Source organism: Bidens hawaiensis, unplaced genomic scaffold (assembly GCF_021521415.1).
Source record: "Bidens hawaiensis isolate Kalapana, Puna unplaced genomic scaffold, B.hawaiensis_p1.1 tig00000904_1, whole genome shotgun sequence".
NCBI classification, from domain to species: domain Eukaryota; kingdom Viridiplantae; phylum Streptophyta; class Magnoliopsida; order Asterales; family Asteraceae; genus Bidens; species Bidens hawaiensis.
This window is the reverse complement of record NW_027491052.1, coordinates 1,386,234-1,405,159: the sequence shown is the minus strand read 5'-3', so window position 1 is coordinate 1,405,159 and position 18,926 is coordinate 1,386,234.

The window sequence follows — 18,926 nt, the reverse complement described above, 5'->3', positions numbered from 1 at the left end:
TTTAAAAAATATTTATACGGGTTGAAACAAGCACCTAAAAAATGGTATGAAAAGTTAGATAATACCTTAAAAATGGATGGTTATTTGGTGAATAATTCCGATTTGTGTGTATACTCTATACAATTTGAATCATATGTCATTATATGCTTATCCTAGTGTACACCTTAACAAGAATAAAATTGAAGGTGTTTCACAACATGAATATGCAAGGATCATAGGAAGTGTTATGTTTTTAATGAACCACACTCGACCAGACATAGCTTATACAGTTAGTAGACTCAGTCGTTATACACATAATCTGTAAGGCCCCGAACCCCGGGTACCCCACAGTTGGTAATCATTCAAAACACTCGTAAAAATAATTAAACTTAAAAACAATTCACTTCATTAAAATAACCATTTCAGAGTATAATTCAGCAGAAAACATAAATAATGAAATAAGTTCCCAAAACCAATTTAAATAAATGTTAAAAAGAAAACCTTTATTATTATTGAAACATCCGACTAAGTATGCTCTCCACCATCCAAGTAGCTTCGTGCACGTCCAAGCGGTATTGTATCCATCTCCTAACCTGAAACTCACACTAACATGCACACAAAGTCAGCTTGAGCTGAGTGAGTTCAAGTTTTTATAAATAACATCTATAATAATAATCATAATAGTCATCCCAAGAGTTTTAAAATAAAAGGGATAAAACAGTTAGGCCAAATAAACGGGATAAAACAGTTAGGCCATCATCAACAATAAGAAATCATCCTTATATATATATATATATATATATATATATATAAACATCCTTATACTTAAATACAAACATCCTTATAATTATATATATAATTGTCCTTATAATTATATATAAACATCCTTATAATTATATACCTACATATATATCATCCAAGTAATAACATCAGGGTCGAGCAAACGTACAACCCAAACACGTAACATCAGGGTCGAGCAAACGTACAACCTAAACACGTAACATCAACGCATGCAAACACAAAGTAGGCATACGCAACATCAGTAGTCGAAACGACTACAACATTGCCAAATATAGGCCAAACAATAATGTGTGTATATATATATATATATATATATATATATATATATATATATATATATATATATATATATATATATATATATATAACATCCCAAGGCCTACCATATACTAGCAAGCCTATATAAAATCGTTTAAAAAAAACATATTATCAAGTAAGAAAACACTTAGGTGTGCATGCTAGCCTAAAACTTAAAAATAGTTAAAAAGGGGGCATCATGAACTCGCCTGAAATCGATCGAACACCTGCAACGAGCTAGGAAATCCCTAAGTGCACACTCACAAGTAAGGGCCTGTAAATAGTACACAACGCGTTACTAAACTAGACCATAAGAACACTCTTGCCTAATGGGCTGTTCAAGGCCCAACACTTTGGCCCAAGGCCCAACAACTTGGCCCAAGGCCCAACACTTGGCCCAAGGCCCAACACTTGGCCCAATTACTTTACCTCAACCCCTAAAACCTTTCAACTAACTAAATCCACCGGTTAAGTCTAAAACAAACTTATCGATTAATAACGAGTAAAATGTGTAGATTTTAGCGTGCGAAGATGCATTTAATTACATAGGATAACCTTTGAAATAAATTATTAAATTTTTACCAGACTTTAATAAATGTCTTAGGGTTTATAAAAATATTTTTATTATATTTTTCTATTGGACACAAAAATTATAAAAATTCCTCCAACACAGCAAGGTACGTGCAGCTATTTAAGTGCGCAACAAAATGGTTTTATTTTTATAAAATTCATTACCAAACCAAATTAAACGATTCCAATTGGGTTTGGTTCCTAACTCAAAATACTAACTTCCAAAAATGGAACCAACCAATTTGGACCTGTCGAAAAAAAGGTTATGACGTCGGGAAGACAGACCAGAATCCGTCATCCCGCATCAGCTTTGACACTCGATTTTATAAATTCATAAAAACCATTCAAATCTCGTCCAAAAATTACGTATTATACCTTTCTTGAAACTAGACTCGAAGTAGAACATCATGGAATCAAGAATAGATCAAAAACCATGGATTACCATCGTGTTACAGACCCGACAATAAACGTATACGAATCTGTCAGCAAATTGTTATCATCAAAACTCAACCTTAACGACCAATAAGCGTGTTAATATGATCAATTAAGGTGTAAAAGACATGGGGAATCATAAAACCGACCTTGAATTGAAGTTTTCACGCCCGAAACTTGGCTGGGCAGAAGAAAAACGAGCAGGGGGGGGGGTCTTAGCTGCGATCGGCTGCTGAAATAGGGTTTAGGGTTTTTTGTTTAGTGTTATATTATAAAACATTTTCATTCTAGCCCCCGGAATTTAATAATGATGCAACTTGGAAGAAATGTTAAGCGATTAGACGTACCGGGATGACGTAAAGGCTTCCGAGAAGCGTCGGATAAATCCCGAGAATTATACATACTCTACAAGCTTTAATTCCTGAAACCGGAATTGACGGGCGTTACATAATCCTAGTAAAGAACGTTTGAGTGGAAAACAAAAGACAAATTCCACTAGATTGTTACAATACAATTGAATAAGAGATTGCAAAGATCTCAACTATTTAGAAAACAATTAAATTATAATACTTGTTAAAATTGAAAAAAGTATAAACACAAAGAAAGGGATAGAAGAAGAAAGTTGTGGCCGAGGATCATGTTTAACATGGGGACCTTAAAACAAATTTTGGGCCTCTCCCCGTTTTGTTTCCTAGGGTACAACAGCCTAAGTAGTATGTGCTGTCGAGGAAAACTCTAAACTCGAACTATACCTTGGAAAACTTGATGAGAATGATCAAGAATTGTTGGAATTCTTAGAGAGAAAGAAGAGAAACTCTAGAGAATTAGTGTTATTTTTTTTTGTTTTTGTGTGTCTACTACCAAGGAGCTCCCTTGGTATTTATACTAGTAGAAAGTTGAAACAATTCAACCATCATTAAATAAAAAATTGAAAACACCTTAATCAACATTAACCAATGCATTTAAATTTTGACCAAAACTTAATGACATGCTGAATGTTCTTGACTAAATCAAAGGTGTTTAAACTAATCATATAATATAAAAGAATTCAAAATTAAAATATTTTATTTACACAAAAATTTTCCAACAATACCCCACATGTGAAAATAAAACTCATTCATTTCCACACATTTTCCAACAATCCCCCACATGTGAAAACAAAACTCATTCATTTTCACATTGAGATTGATCAATACATACAAGTTTCTTAGATATAATTCAAAAGTTGAACGTTGTAGGAAAGGTAGGTGTTACCCTTTGAAACCTCCTTTGTGAAGCATACTTAGTATCCTAGCGGTATGTAGACACGATATCTTTGAACGTATCCCCATTTGTGGAAACGACAATACACTTCACACAACACTCTCCCTGGTCTAGTCAACCCCTCATTGTCATGTCCATTATGGTCGTGGGAACACTATCCTGGTTCTGCGAGAGCTCTAGGATTTTTGCCCCAAAATCCATTCGAAGGGACCCTACTTCTCTCTAACATAAGTGATTTTTGCCTAAATCATTAAAAGCATTAGTTATTATGATTTTCCAAATTATTAGCCGTTTACGCTTAGCCTTACCAGATATGTCCTTGATTCGAATGGACTAGGAAGCGCGTCGCTCCTTTTAGTTTGGTTTGGGGTACTCCCCCACAGTGACCTCCCTCGGTTATATGAGTTAGTTGTCCTATTGAACATAGATCTTGGGATCTCTAGTCAACTAGGTTAGGTTACCCTCATGCTTCCTTTTCCGCGGGCTTTAGTCCCATTCCTCTTGAACTTATACCCTAACTCTTTGCTTAATCCTTTCGTTAGCGAGTCCACAATTCTATCTTTTGACTTCACATAGTCAATCGTGATAACACCAGTTGGGAGTCGTTGTCGTATCGTATTATGTCCACGTCAAATATGCCTTGATTTGCCATTATACATCACACTATGGGCTCTACCAATCGCTGATTGACTGTCACAATGTATGTAAATAGCCGACAAAGGCTTTGGCCAGATTGGAATATCTTCCACAAATTGATGTAGCAATTCCGCCTCTTCACCACATTTGTCCAAGGCGATAAACTCTGATTCTATTGTGGATCTGGCTATAACAGTTTGCTTAGATGACTTCCAAGCAATAGCCGCACCACCAAGTGTGAACACATACCCACTTGTTGACTTAGAATCTTTTATATCTGATATCCAATTCGCATCACTGTATCCTTCGATCACAGTTGGAGCTCGGTTATTGTTAATACGTTAATTCGAGCCTCGGATCTAGTCGCAATACTGATACGATTAGCTCGTGTTCAATACGTTAAAGGAAATACTCTATTGATGATCAATACATTACATGAAGATACATTAATGGTGAGGACCTAGAGCCAATCCGGCAGCATAACATTACAGGGGAATAAATAAAACCAGATCACTATCCTAACTAACGAAGTTACCCTATACATAGGCATGACACAATCGTTAGAGTTCTTTCGTTAGATATACTAACGAATGAGCCTTTCCACTAGCGAATGACCTCTCATTCGTTAACCTCCGTTAACGAATGAGTATACCTTAACGAATGAGTCACCATTCGTTCCACTGTAGTAATGAATGGGCTCTTACATTAATTAATAGCCCTAGTCTTTAACGAATGAGGCCCATTCGCTAAACATCCTTAACGAATGAGCCTTTATACATTATTATAAAGAGTAAACTACCCCTAGCCTATTTGAACAGCTGCGGCCACCAAATCTGTGCACTAACAGACTCCCCTTTTTCCGTAGCTGTCGAATGCTTTCCAATACTTTAGCATCCAATACTTTAGTGTTCAATACTTTAGCGTCGAATACTTTAGCGACGAAGAAGTTTAACATCGAATACGTTAACGAAGAATACGTTAAAGTTGAATACTTTAACCGTGAATACTTTAACTACAGATCATCAGCCGTAATACTTTAACTCCCCCTTGGCTGATGATTCTCGGGCTTGTGCAAACATACAAAATATAACTCTTTGTAAGCGAACCAACAACTTGTAGCTACTCGTATAAGATCTTCCCCTCAAATAAGCATCTCCAAGTGATCATCCCTATTATTTAACTGGCATATGATATGGTTCAATATAACAAGTCAATTAACAGCAAGTCATCAGCTATCTATCGCATTGGTAAAGTAAAAATGTCTTTACGTTCGACCTCGTCACACATCTTCATGAATGTAACACTCCGGCTTAAGTGGAAACGCCCAAGCGTGACTTACAGATTGTTCAAACACACGTGACACTATTTGGTGACAATAATAACATTAATTCATTCCAAACATCATGTAACACAAGTTCCAAAGTAAACGAGTACATCCAAATCAAAGATAAACAATAATAGTAACCTGTTTATTTGAATAATGTAAATAAACCAAGCGTATTCAATACTTCAACCTCTAATCACGGTACCTATAACATATGTATAAAATATGGTCAGCTATAAATATAGCTGGTGAGATTTCCACAGTTTATTATACTACGTAAAAACCATACAATTCCATGAAAACTTGAAAAATTCTCAAGTAAGGGTTCTTTACACTCGATGCAATGGACCTGAGTGTAAACAACAAACGAGGGTCCTTTCCAGTTGGGGCTACCAACGTACTCGGATATGAGGTCCCTTTTCCACTCGATACAAATGGACCTGAGTGCAAAGGGGGGCGTATGATCATACTTATTGAGGTAACCACTTGAAATCCACGTATATAACAAATAAGCAAGAAAGCATACAAGTCCAAGATATGAAATGAAGTTTGTAAGCAAAGTATTAAATCTTGAAGTTTAATAATAGATACATATGCTACCTCAAAATATGAAAACATTTAAAAAGGGGTTGTGAAAACTCACCTTATGAATTGAAGCAAAAAGAAGAACTTGAAAGCGTTGAAAAACGGCAAACAACCGAACGCGTCATGAAAGCCGAAACAAGCGATCTGTACTAACTAAATTGAGTAAAACGAGACTTAATCGACAATCGTATGGGATTGTTTTATTGTATAACTTGTAAGGAATTATTTTATATTATTTTTATATTTTTGATTATATTATTGTTATTTATGTTTTAACGGCAATTCGTTTATTAGTATGATTTAAGTATTCTAATGACGGGAATATGAAATTTACACGTTCGAATTACTTGAACTATTGTTTATAAGTCATAAATGTAATTATCGCATTAACGAAACGATTTTTAGTAAATCAAAGTTTACGTTACAATTGGTAGACGATTTTTAGTTACGGTTTACGAAAACGAGAAACTTGGTTTTTAAATGTAAAATGGTGAGATATATTTTATAGTTAATTTATATAATTTTTATTTAATTTAAAAAGGTTTTTATAAATTTATTTTGATTTTTAATTGATTAAAATGATTTAATTATTATTAATAAACTGGAAATTGTTTAAAAAAAATATGGGATTGACCCTGGTTTCAAACCCAGGTCTTGGTGGTATAAAGTCTGTGTTAACCATCTGCTCTAGGTGGGACATTCGTTTAGAACACAGTTATATATATATATATATATATATATATATATATATATATATATATATATTACAGATTTTAAAGGTTTTAATTAATAATAATAATAATAATAACAGGTTATATATTAAAAATAAAATGGACGTGTGACCCGGGTTTTGAACCCGGGTCTGACTAATATTATAAAAACGTGCTAACTAGTTGAACCAGATAGTTTATTCAGTTTAGGTATGAAAAATATTTTATATATTTATATACATAACAGATTCATCTTCTTCAACATAAATCCTAATTTTTCAAATTGAAGAATCTGTTCATCGTTTGTTAAAATTAGTTTAGGGGTTTTGTTTGTTGAAGTAACGACGTTAATTTCCATATAACAATTACCTTATAAGGTTTTGATTTGATGGGGAACGACAAGTCGCCGGGGCCGAAGCTTTGAAAAACAATTACGGCAGAGTGATTTAGAGAGAAAGAGAAGTATGGGCGAGTTATAATGAGTCGTAAGCCTCTATTTATACGCTAAATTGGAGTGTGTACTCATAATTCATTTAATTTGATTTCCGGATTTTCCGGCGGGCATCACGGACATTAAACACCGCGTTTAGGTTGTTATAACATAATTTATTCGTTAGTTATCGATGGTTAATGACGACATAACGCGTTGAACTAAAAAATACGGTGTCAAAGATGCGACTAAGTTGTAGTTTTAAAACGGTCGGAGCCATTTTCCGGTGGCCGGAAAAACCGGGGGGGGGGGATAGGGTTGGGTTTTATATTTAATTAATATAATTTAATTTAAAAGTTTTAGTTTGGTCCCTGGAGTTATCAAGTATACTTAAAACTGATTTTTAAGTTTAGGTTTATTTAAAAATTTTATTTTTAACCCTGAACTTTATAATTTAAGTTAAATAATTTCGATTTATGAATATTTACGTGCCTAACTAGATTATCAATAAGACTCGGGATTTCATAAATAAATTGAACGAAGTAATAAATGAAAGAGCGTCGAACATTAAATGTCGGAAATACTTTATTAATGATAAATAATAATGATAGTATATCAAAACGACCCAACAGGCCGAGTTAACAAATACGAATTGTTAAATACGAATCGAAAATCGATGAATGTCACAGCTTTCCCTACTTTTGAAAATTTCGTCCCAAAATTGGGCAAAAGAATTCGTATCAAACAATGAGGGTACTTGGTTCGCATTTGATCTTCCCGTTCCCAAGTAAATTCAGTGCCACATTTAGATTCGCAACGAATCTTTACCGAAGGTATGCGGCTACGTTTGGTCTCTTTGTCCTTGCGGTCTATAATTTCCACCGGCTTCTCAACAAAGTGCATAGACTCATCGATGCGCACTTCGTCAAGTGGTATGTGGAGATTTTCCTTGACTAAGAATTTCTTAAGATTTGACACATGAAACGTCGGATGAACATTCGCGAAATCTTGCGGGAGTTCAAGAGTATAGGCCAAGCTACCAACACGATCGAGAATTTTGAAAGGTACAACATATCGAAGAGATAGTTTACCTTTCTTACCGAAACGAACATCACCCTTCCTAGGAGATACCTTGAGAAGAACACCGTCACCAACATTAAACTCGAGAGGTCGTCTCCGGTTATCAGCGTAGCTCTTTTGGCGACTATGAGCGGCTAAGTGGTTTTGTCGAATTTGTGCAATTCGATTAGTTGTCTCTTGGATAAGTTTGGGACCAGTGAATTGGGTTTCACCAATCTCATTCCAACAAATAGGAGAACGACACTTACGACCGTAGAGTGCTTCGAATGGAGCCATACCGATGCATGTATGAAAACTGTTATTGTAGGAGAACTCAATCAAATGAAGATGAGAATCCCAGTTTCCACCAAAATCCAAAACACAAGACCTAAGCATATCCTCAAACGTTTGAATCGTTCGCTCGGATTGCCCATCGGTTTGAGGATGATAGGCGGTGCTAAGGTCCAAATGAGTTCCCAACGCGGTTTGCAAAGATGACCAAAAGCGAGAAGTAAAACGACTATCACGGTCGGAAATTGTAAGGCACCGAACCCCGGGAATCCCACAGTTGGTAATCATTCAAACACCCGTAAAATTTAATAAACTTAAAAACCGTTTCTTTCATTAAGACAAACGTATCAGAGTATAAATTTTGCGGAAAACATAAAAAATGAAATAAGTTCCCGAAACCCGGGAATTTTGCCCAAGAACTAAAATAAGTATAACTTTTATAAGTTTCCTTGAAATAAAATATTCATAAACAATTCTTCCTTCCAGTATGCCCTTCACCATCCAAGTAGCTCCGTGCACGTCCAAGCGATAAGGCATCCTCTTCCAAATCCTGAAACTTACACTAACATGCACACAAAGTCAGCTTGAGCTGAGTGAGTTCAAGTTTTAAGAAAAAGATATCAGTAGTAAAATCATGATAGCCATACCAAAGGTTTTCTAAAAGTAAAAGGGTACATCCATCTAATCATCATTATTGAATTTAAACATCCTCATACATACATATACATTCATTCAATAACATCCCTATATACATAACAGTATATATATATATATATATATATATATGTATGTATATAGCATCCACGTATAACATCAGGGTCGAGCAAACGTACAACCCAAACACGTAACATCAGTGCATGCAAACACGAAGTAGGCATACACAACATCAGTAGTCGAAACGACTACAACATCGCCAAATAGAGGCCAAGAAATAATGTATAATATATATATATATATATATATATATATATATTTATTTATTTATTTATTTAACATCCCAAGGCGTACCATATACTAGCAAGCCTATATAAAATCATTTTAAAAACATTTCATCAAGTAAGAAAACATTTAGGTGCGCATTCTAGCCCAAAAGTAAAATGAGTAAAAGGGGCATCATGAACTCACCTGAGATCGATTGAATACTTGCAACGAGCTAGGAAGTTCCTAAGGGCACAATCACAAGCAAGGGCCTGTAAATTATACATAACGCGTTACTAACAAGCCCAACACTTTGGCCCAGGGCCCAACAACTTGGCCTAAGGCCCAACACTTGGCCCAAGGCCCAACCACTTGGCCCAAGGCCCAACAACTTGGCCCAAGGCCTAACACCTGGCCCAAGGCCCAATACCTGGCCCAAGGCCCAATACCTGGCCCAAGGCCCAACAACTTGGCCCAAGGCCCAAAGGCCCAACACGTGGCCCAAGGCCTAATACGTGGCCCAAGGCCCAAGGATAGTCAAATCAGGTCGAATGCGCGTGTAATAAACCTTAAACCCATTTGTTAAACGAATCAGCCCCGAATGGACCAAATTCCATTTTAAATCTTTTCATTCATCAAGATTATGTCACCTGAGTTGATAGGGTTGACGGTTCCTTTTTACAACTCTTACTTTAACATTTAAACGAAATTTTGCGTACCGCCGACTCGATTGACGAAGCACTAACCACAACAGCCCCGAGCATCAAAAAAATAATTTTCCCATAGCCCTTGGACTCCCCTAGGGCCATGCAAACTGATTCGGTTGGTCATCCAACCAGTTAACGCATCAAACTCTACAATTCTAGACAACCGAACATAACAATCAAACTACAACTAGTTGATCAACTTAACGAACACCTAAGAACATGATCTTTGAGTATGATATACGGGACATACCTAGGAAGATTGTGGTGCAAAAACTCACTTCAAACAGCCCCGACAAGAACACAATTGAACATCCACCGGTTAAGCCTAAAACGAACTTATCGATCAATAACGAGTAGACTTTTGCATGCGAAGATGCAGTTAATTACATAGGATAACCTTTGAAATAAATTATTAAATTTTTACCAGACTTTAATAAATGTCTTAAGTTTATAAAAATATTTTATTATATTTTTCGATTGGACACAAAAATTATAAAAATTCCTCCAACACAGCAAGGTACGTGCAGCTATTTCAGTGCGCAACAAAATGGTTTTATTTTTATAAAATTCATTACCGAACCAAATTAAACGATTCCAATTGGGTTTGGTTCCTAACTCAAAATACTAACTTCCAAAAGTGGAACCAACCAATTTGGACCTGTCGAAAAAAGGTTATGACGTCGGGAAGACAGACCAGAATCCGTCATCCCGCATCAGCTTTGACACTCGATTTTATAAATTCATAAAAACCATTCAAATCTCGTCCAAAAATTACGTATTATACATTTCTTGAAACTAGACTCGAAGTAGAACATCGTGGAATCAAGAATAGATCAAAAACAATGGATTATCATAGCGTTACAGACCCTACAATAAACGTATACGAATCTGTCAGCAAATTGTTATCATCAAAACTCAACCTTAACGACCAATAAGCGCGTTAATATGATCAATTGAAGTGTAAAAGACATGGGGAATCATAAAACCGACCTTTAATTGAAGTTTTCATGGATTAGAATTGGCTGCAAAAAGAAAATTCGTGGGTCTAGGGCCTGCTCTAATCTGCCGATCGCAACATTGCAAGGGGCTAGGGTTAGTTTATGTTATAACATAAGATATTACACTCTAGTCCCTCCAGATTGAAGCATAAGGCAAAATGGAAGGAAAAGTTAGGTTCTTTAACGTACCGGGATAATGTAAAGGCTTTTGAGAAACGTCGGTTAAGTCCCGAGAGTTATACATACTCTACAATCCTTAATTCTTGAAACCGGAATTAACGGGTGTTACAGAAATTATACGCAAGGGTACACCATGACGACACACGATACGCAAAACATAGATCTGAGCGAGTTGATCAACCGAGAACTTTTCGTTGATCAGAATGAAGTGCCTGGACTTAGTCAAACGATCGACAATAACCCAAATTCGGTCGTGGCAAAAGTACGAAGATCTCACGATTGGGAACCCACAAACAATTAAGGTTATACAACAAAACATCACGCTTAGTTTCGAGTTGAAGCTCAGCGCCACAAGACATTTCGTCGTGCATATTACCCTCGGTGACCGAGACATGTTGGACTTCAAAGATTCGGAGTTGGAGATCGGTTTGAACGGTGACACTATGAAGCAAGATAGATTTAACATGAGTCTTTCGACTAAGGGCATCGGCTACAACATTCGCTTTACCAGGATGGTAGCGAATTTCGCAGTCGTAATCGCTAAGTAATTCGGCCCATCGTAGTTGCGGCATGTTCAAATCCTTTTGGTCAAAAAAGTGTTGAAGACTCTTGTGGTCGTTGAATACCACACATTTTGTGCCATAAATGTACTGTCTCCAAATTTTCAATGCAAAAACAACAGCACCGAGTTCGAGATCATGCGTCGTGTAATTCCTTTCATGAACTATAAGTTGCTGTGAAGCATAGGCGATGACTTTACCTCATTGCAAAAGGACACAACCGAGGCCTTGGTTAGAAGCATCGCAATAGACAACAAAGTCCTCGTTGCCTACGGGGAGAGAAAGGATTGGCGCTTAGCAAAGCATATGTTTGATAGTTTGGAATGCTTCATCTTGCTTTGGTCCCCACACGTAAGGTTTATCCTTGTGAGCCAAGGCAGTTAGGGGCAAAGCGATCTTGGAAAAATTGAGGATAAAGCGACGATAATAACCCGCAAGACCAAGAGACGAACGAACTTTGGTGGGAGAGGTTGGAGTTTTCCAATTCTTAATGGCTTCGATTTTAGCTCGGTCAATGTGGATACCCTTTTCGTTTACTATGTGGCCCAAGAAAGGAATTTCGTTCAACCAGAATTCACACTTCGAGAACTTCGCGTAAAGTTGTTCCTTCCTCAAAAGATCAAGGATGGAATGAAGGTGCTTAGTGTGCTCGGTTTTCGACTTAGAATATATGAGAATATCATCAATAAAGACAATCACGAATTTGACTAAGTATGGTTTGCACACGCGGTTCATGAGGTCCATGAATACCGCGGGTACATTGGTTAACCCAAAGGGCATAACCCTAAACTCGTAATGTCCATATCGAGTTCGAAAGCCGGTCTTGGGTACATCATCTTCATGCACGCGTAGTTGATGATAACCCGAACGAAGATCAACCTTAGAGAAGCAAGAAGCTCCTTGCAGTTGATCGAAGAGGTCGTTGATGGGAGGCAACGGGTAATGATTCTTGACTGTAAGTTTGTTGAGCTCGCGGTAGTCGATACACATATGAAAGGAACTGTTTTTCTTCTTGACAAACAAAACAGGTGCGCCCCATGGAGATGAACTAGGGCGGATGAACCCTGTAACACCCCGGCTAAAGCGGAAACACCTGAGTGTGACGTACAGATTGCTCAAATACACGTGACACTATTAGGTGACCATAATAACATTATTTCATTTAAATATTCATGTAACACAAGTTTATCAAATAATACAAGTTGTAACAAATAAATAAACAAAATGATAAGTTTTCTTTGCATATCCTATAAGCATGCTACGTGTCTTCTAACTTTCATCCTCGTATCTCTACACCTGTAACATATGAATAAAATAAAGTCAGCTACGAACATAGCTGGTGAGATTCCCATAGTTTGATATAATACGTAAAAATCATACAATTCATGGACAAGTGATAAATGAGCAAGTAAAGTCCTTTCCAGTCAGTATTAACCAACGTACTCAGGTAATCGCGCAAGCGAGGTCCTTTCCAGTTGGTAACAACCAACGTACTCAGATAATGAGGCCCTTTTCCACTCGATACAAATGGACCTGAGTGCAAAGGGGGGCGTATGATCATACTTATTGAGGCTACCATGTGCAAGTAAATTCGAGCAAGTAATCAAGTAAACACACTAGTCCATATAGTGAATTGTAGTTTGTAATCGAAATCGTAAATACTTGAAGTTTTTTAGGATACATATGCTACCCCAAAATATGAAAACGTTTAAAAAGGGGTTGTGAGAAACTCACCTCGAAATTGAAGATAAACATTGCAATGAAACCAAAAGCATGATAATGAAACCGAAGCAACCGAAAGCGCGTTAAAGAATCCGAAACGATTGAACTTCTCGAACTATAATTAAAACACAACAAAATCTAACTATCGGGATTGAAAGGTTATATTTGTTTGGTTAATCGGGATTTTACATTATTTTAACATATTTTATTAGCACTTTGATGTGTTGTAAAACACTCGTATTTTCTGCACGTTTTATCTACGTATTATATTATATTTTATATGTTTTAACTCGTTTTAGATAGGTTTTACATACATTTATTAATCTTGTAGTTTTTGGGTAAAAGAAAGGAAGAAACCAGGACTTTTCGAGCATTCTACGAGCCTTTTACACATACAAGTTCAAGACAAAGCTCAAGGCCCGACCCGTATGCATCATGGAGGCCCAAGACCATATTATATTATATTATATAAAAAAATAAAACCCTAATCAGCCAAATATAGCTGCTGATCGGAATCAATAGCAGCACAACAGCATCAATAGCAGCATAACAGCATCAACAGCAGCACAACAACAGCCAACAGCAGCACGACAGCAGCACAACAGCTGCTGATCGGAATTTCCAGCAAGAAAAAAGAAAGAAAAAGCTTTTGTGTGCTAGGGTTTTGATCGTGTGACGGCTAGGGAAGGAAGAACAAGCAAGAATCAAGCCTCGGGATCATTCACCACTGTTTTTTACAGCCGAGAGCAGCTCCGGAACACCTCATATCCTTACCTCTTTTTCATTGTTCATACACTTTTAGTTTCTTGCTTAATTGTTGAATTGTTTTGCAATTACTTGAGAGATTGAATTGTTTATGATTAGGATTGATTGTTGGACGATTGTTAAGATGGTTGGTATGAGTTTTATGATGATTTTATTGAGTGTTTGCTGCTGTCCAATTAATATGCTTGGCTAATCTTGTTAGTTCTACCTAGGAATGATGATAATTGTTAGGTTTTGATGAGTTTTGTGGATTGTTTGATTAATAGACCTTAATTGTTATTGTAAAGTTTGATTTAGAAATGAAATAGGTTGTGTTTAAGGGCTGGAAAATTTGGTGATTCATTGCATAAACCCCGTGTGTCGGTTGATTAGTTTTGTATTGATTGATCGGTGCATTGTTTGATTCTAGACTTTGTGTTTAGGGTTTGTTTGCGGTAGGTACCACCGTAGGGTTTTGTTGCATGATTAATTGGATTAAGTACAGCGGTTAAACACCTTTCTTGAGACCGAGAGGTGATAGGAAGTTAGGGTTGTCTCATTACCTTTGCATCCTAGAATAAGGATTGCGCGAGAGCGAGTTCGTTTCTTGTCAGGTTTAGGTGTTTGAGCGACCAGTTGATCTATTTTGGTTTAAGTTGAACTGTTCCTCTATCCTTGGTTGTGTAGTATTCATTGCCATTAGGGTCGAGTGTTGGTGAGACCGAGAGGTGATCTAGCATTAGAACACGTTAGCAATTGTTTCCCGGTTTGGTCGTTTTAGCCAATTTTTACTAGTTTAGGCTTGTTGAGTGAGACCGAGAGGTAATCCAGTGAGCCCGAGTGATCCTTAGTCGTGTCATCTTTAGGGACCGGTGTCTTGAAGTCATCCAATCCATTAGCTTGTTAGGCCTACAATTTGATTCAGACCTAGGTAGACGTTTTTCTCCATCCGAAGTCAACTCAGTTAGTTTTCCGTTAAGTTTTCTATTTTAGGTAACTTTTGTCAGTCAGTCTTGTTAGATCAGTTAAGTAATTAAAAATCAAAAATCAATATAATTATTATTCTAAGGTAGGTCTTGTCTAGGGTTAGTGATCTTTAGCGTTCTGACGTGTCCACGTGTTCGATACTCGGACTTCCTAAGTCTATACTACTTGCGATCGGTACACTTGCCGGTTGTGTGTGGTTTTAGGATTTTCGTTTTAATATTAAAGCTTAGTTGTGAGGTTCATATTTATAGGGTTATTAGAGACACATCACATTTAATGGCATTTTTATAGTATAACATTGTTTTAAGTTTTAGCGATTTAATATTAGTTAATCAATAAACTAATATTAATATGGGAATTACGAAGTACGGAAAATTTAAGTTGCAAATCATACGTTTAGCGTATTAAAAGATTAACAAGAAGAAGATTTATTAGGTTAACGATAAGGATTAAAATATTAGTGTTTATATTGTTTAAATATTATTTCAACAAGTATTTTATTATTAATATAAGATTTATGATGTTGGCACAAGTTGACGTTAACGAGTTAAAACTAATTTTAACAGTTTAACAACTCAAAAGTTAATGAATTAATATTACAAAAACGAATCCAAATTTACAGTTTAACGAGTATTTAAAGTTAACGAATTAATATTACAAAAACGAATTAAAGTTTACGGCTTAACGAGTATTTAAAGTTAACGAATGAATATTACAAAAACAAATTAAAACTTATGGTTTAACGAGTTTGAAAAATCGTTTTTGTATGGAAATGGTGTAATATAATTAACATTTAATTTATAAAATTTTTATTTGTTTTAAAAATAAATTTATTGATTTATTATGATTTTTAAATACTTTATTTAATTATAAAAAGAATTGATAACTGATTTTAAAAAAACAACAATATACATGGCCTAACCCGGGTTTCAAACCAGGGTCTTACCACTTATACACATATGCCTTAACCAACTGCACTAGTTTTTTTGTTGTTAACATATCAGAACAAAAGATACATATATTAATACACCGGAACATCTTCTTCCTTATAAAAACCCTAGATTCAATTCCATCATTTTGTTCCATGTTTGGTTAAATAAGTTTAGGGGTTTGATTAATTTGTTAATCACGAATTATAAGCATACAATAATTACCTTGAGGGTTGCCGGAGAGAAGGAGAATAGGGACGGCCGAAAGCTTGATCGGGATTTCTTGATTATGGCTTCTCTGTGTTATATTATGTTGATTTGCAGTTGTGAACGAGTTTAGATGACGAATTATGTTTAACTTATACTAGAATTTGGAGTGTATACACGTAATTAGTGTTAATAGCTTTGGCCGGAAATCCGGCGATGATTACGGGATTGTTTTGGATGATTCAAATCAATTAAAATGTTTATTACTAATTAATATCGAAGACCAAAGTCGTTACAAGATTTAATCGAGTTAATACGCGGGAATTAAGGGTGTTTACAGGTCACCGGAGTTTTCACAGGTCGCCGGACGGCGAACCTCAACGGAAAAATGAGGCAGGAAGGGGTGGGGGCTGGGTAGTTTATTAGTTTAATATATTATTTGAATAATTTACAATTCAGGTCCCTCGAGTTTAAAGTTTCCTTTAAATCAAATTTAAACTATAATTAACTTTTAAACCTTGAACTTATGAAATATGTTTAAATGTAGTAAAATAATACTTGAATAATTTTCGTTACTTTATACTCGTATCTTGTAAATCGTTTAACTTTAATAAATACTTTAATTCCGGAGTTTTGTTAATTGCATAAAACGAACAGAAAACGATATGAACAATAACCTAAATAATCGGGAATATAAAAAAAATATTGAAACGATGAAAGGAGTCAGTTTAATGAATACAAGTCTAAATTTAAATAGCAATTAACGAATGTCACATAAATACATGAAACAAACTTGATATATATATATATATATATATATATATATATATATATATATATATATATATATAAACAAAAACCGAAAATTCGAAATGGGTCGGGTTTTCGGGTTTGAAAAGTAACGAATGTTACAAACCCTTTGTCCGAAAGTTCTTGGAACTGGGTGGACAATTCTTGCATCTCGAAGGGTGCAAGACGGTAAGGAGCCTTTGCAATAGGAGTTACACCAGGCACGAGATCAATGCGGAATTCAATTTCGCGAACGGGAGGAAGACCAGAAACGTCGTCAGCAAATACCTCGGGATACTTACGAACAACCGGAATGTCTTCGATCTTTTTCTCTTTCTTTTCAACTACGTGAGCCACGAATGCTACATACTTCTTGCGCAAGTATGTATGGGCTTGAGAGCAAGTTATGAGGTAAAAACTCGAAGGAGAAGGCTTTTCACCAAGAATGCGAAGGGTTTGACCATCGGCGAGCGGAATGCGAATGAACTTCTCGAAGAAAACAAATTCGGCACCGTGGGAGGACAACCAATCCATGCCTACTATGATATTGAAACTTCCCAATTGCATCGGAATGAGATCGATTTAGAACGTGTGGCCATTAAGATTCATCTTGCAACTTCGATTAACAGAATCGATCGTTACGGATTTACAATTCGCTACTTCAACAATGTGCGAGCTCTTAAGTTTAGACCAAGGTTTAGCAAGTAACAATTCAAATTCTAAGGATACGAAACTCATATCGGCACTTGTGTCAAATAATATAGATGCAAAGTGGTCTTCTACAAGAAACGTGCCGTTCACCACATCGCCGTTTTGTTGATCTTGGTAGGAATTCATCATGAAGGCACGCCCACGATTATCTTGGGGAGCTTGAACGGCTTGATCCACTTGAGGAGCAGGTGCTTGAAATGCTGGGAACGGTTGAGCTTGAGCTTGATTAGCCAACAAAGGTGGAGCTTGTGGCTGAATCGCTTGATAGGCTTGGAGTTGAAATTGCGGAGCAGGAGCCAGCTAATTGAGTTCATGTTTACGAGTCGTGGACAAGTGTTGTGGTCAGGGTCACCACAATTATAGCAAGCCCACATTTGGTAATGGGTTGGACATATGGGACATATGGCACGGGTCGGGGATTTGGTTGAGTAGTCCGCGGGGGAGCCGCTATGGTAGTTTCATGACAAGTGGTACTAAAATGCCCGAAGCGGTTACAACGGTTGCATTGGTGGCAAGCGGTATTAGCCGAGTGGTGTCGAAGGCAAGTGTTGCAAAAAGGATGAGGTCCATTATAGGGTTTCTTGAAAGGTGGTGCAGGGTTGGTTTGGGTTTGAGGTGCGGCTTGTTGGGTTAGTGCGTAGTTCTTGCACTTTCTTTCTCAGTGATGGGTGGAAGAGTAGCGGGTTTGGATGGTCCGGGCTTGGTTTCTTTAGGTTCAGCAATAGGTTTGTCGGCCGGTTTCTTGGATGATTTCAATGTCAAAGTCCCGGCTTTGACATGGTTATCGGTTAATGTTGCGGACAAGTTAATCGCATCGCCAAGTTCTTTAGGCGAACTTAGGAAAACACTATCTTGGATTTGCCTCAGTAGTCCCCTAATTTACTTCTCAATGGCACACGAATCGGGGGTGACGAGATGTGGCACTAACACGCTCAACTCGTTGAAACGGGTGGTGTAAGCCAAGTGCTCACCGCCCTCTTGCTTAAGATTCCAACCGCCTCCTAATTCATAAGCTCATTTGGAGGACAAAACTGTCAAGTCATGAGATACTTCAATTCATTTCATGGCAAGGCCATAGCAGCTTCAGCACCGCAGGT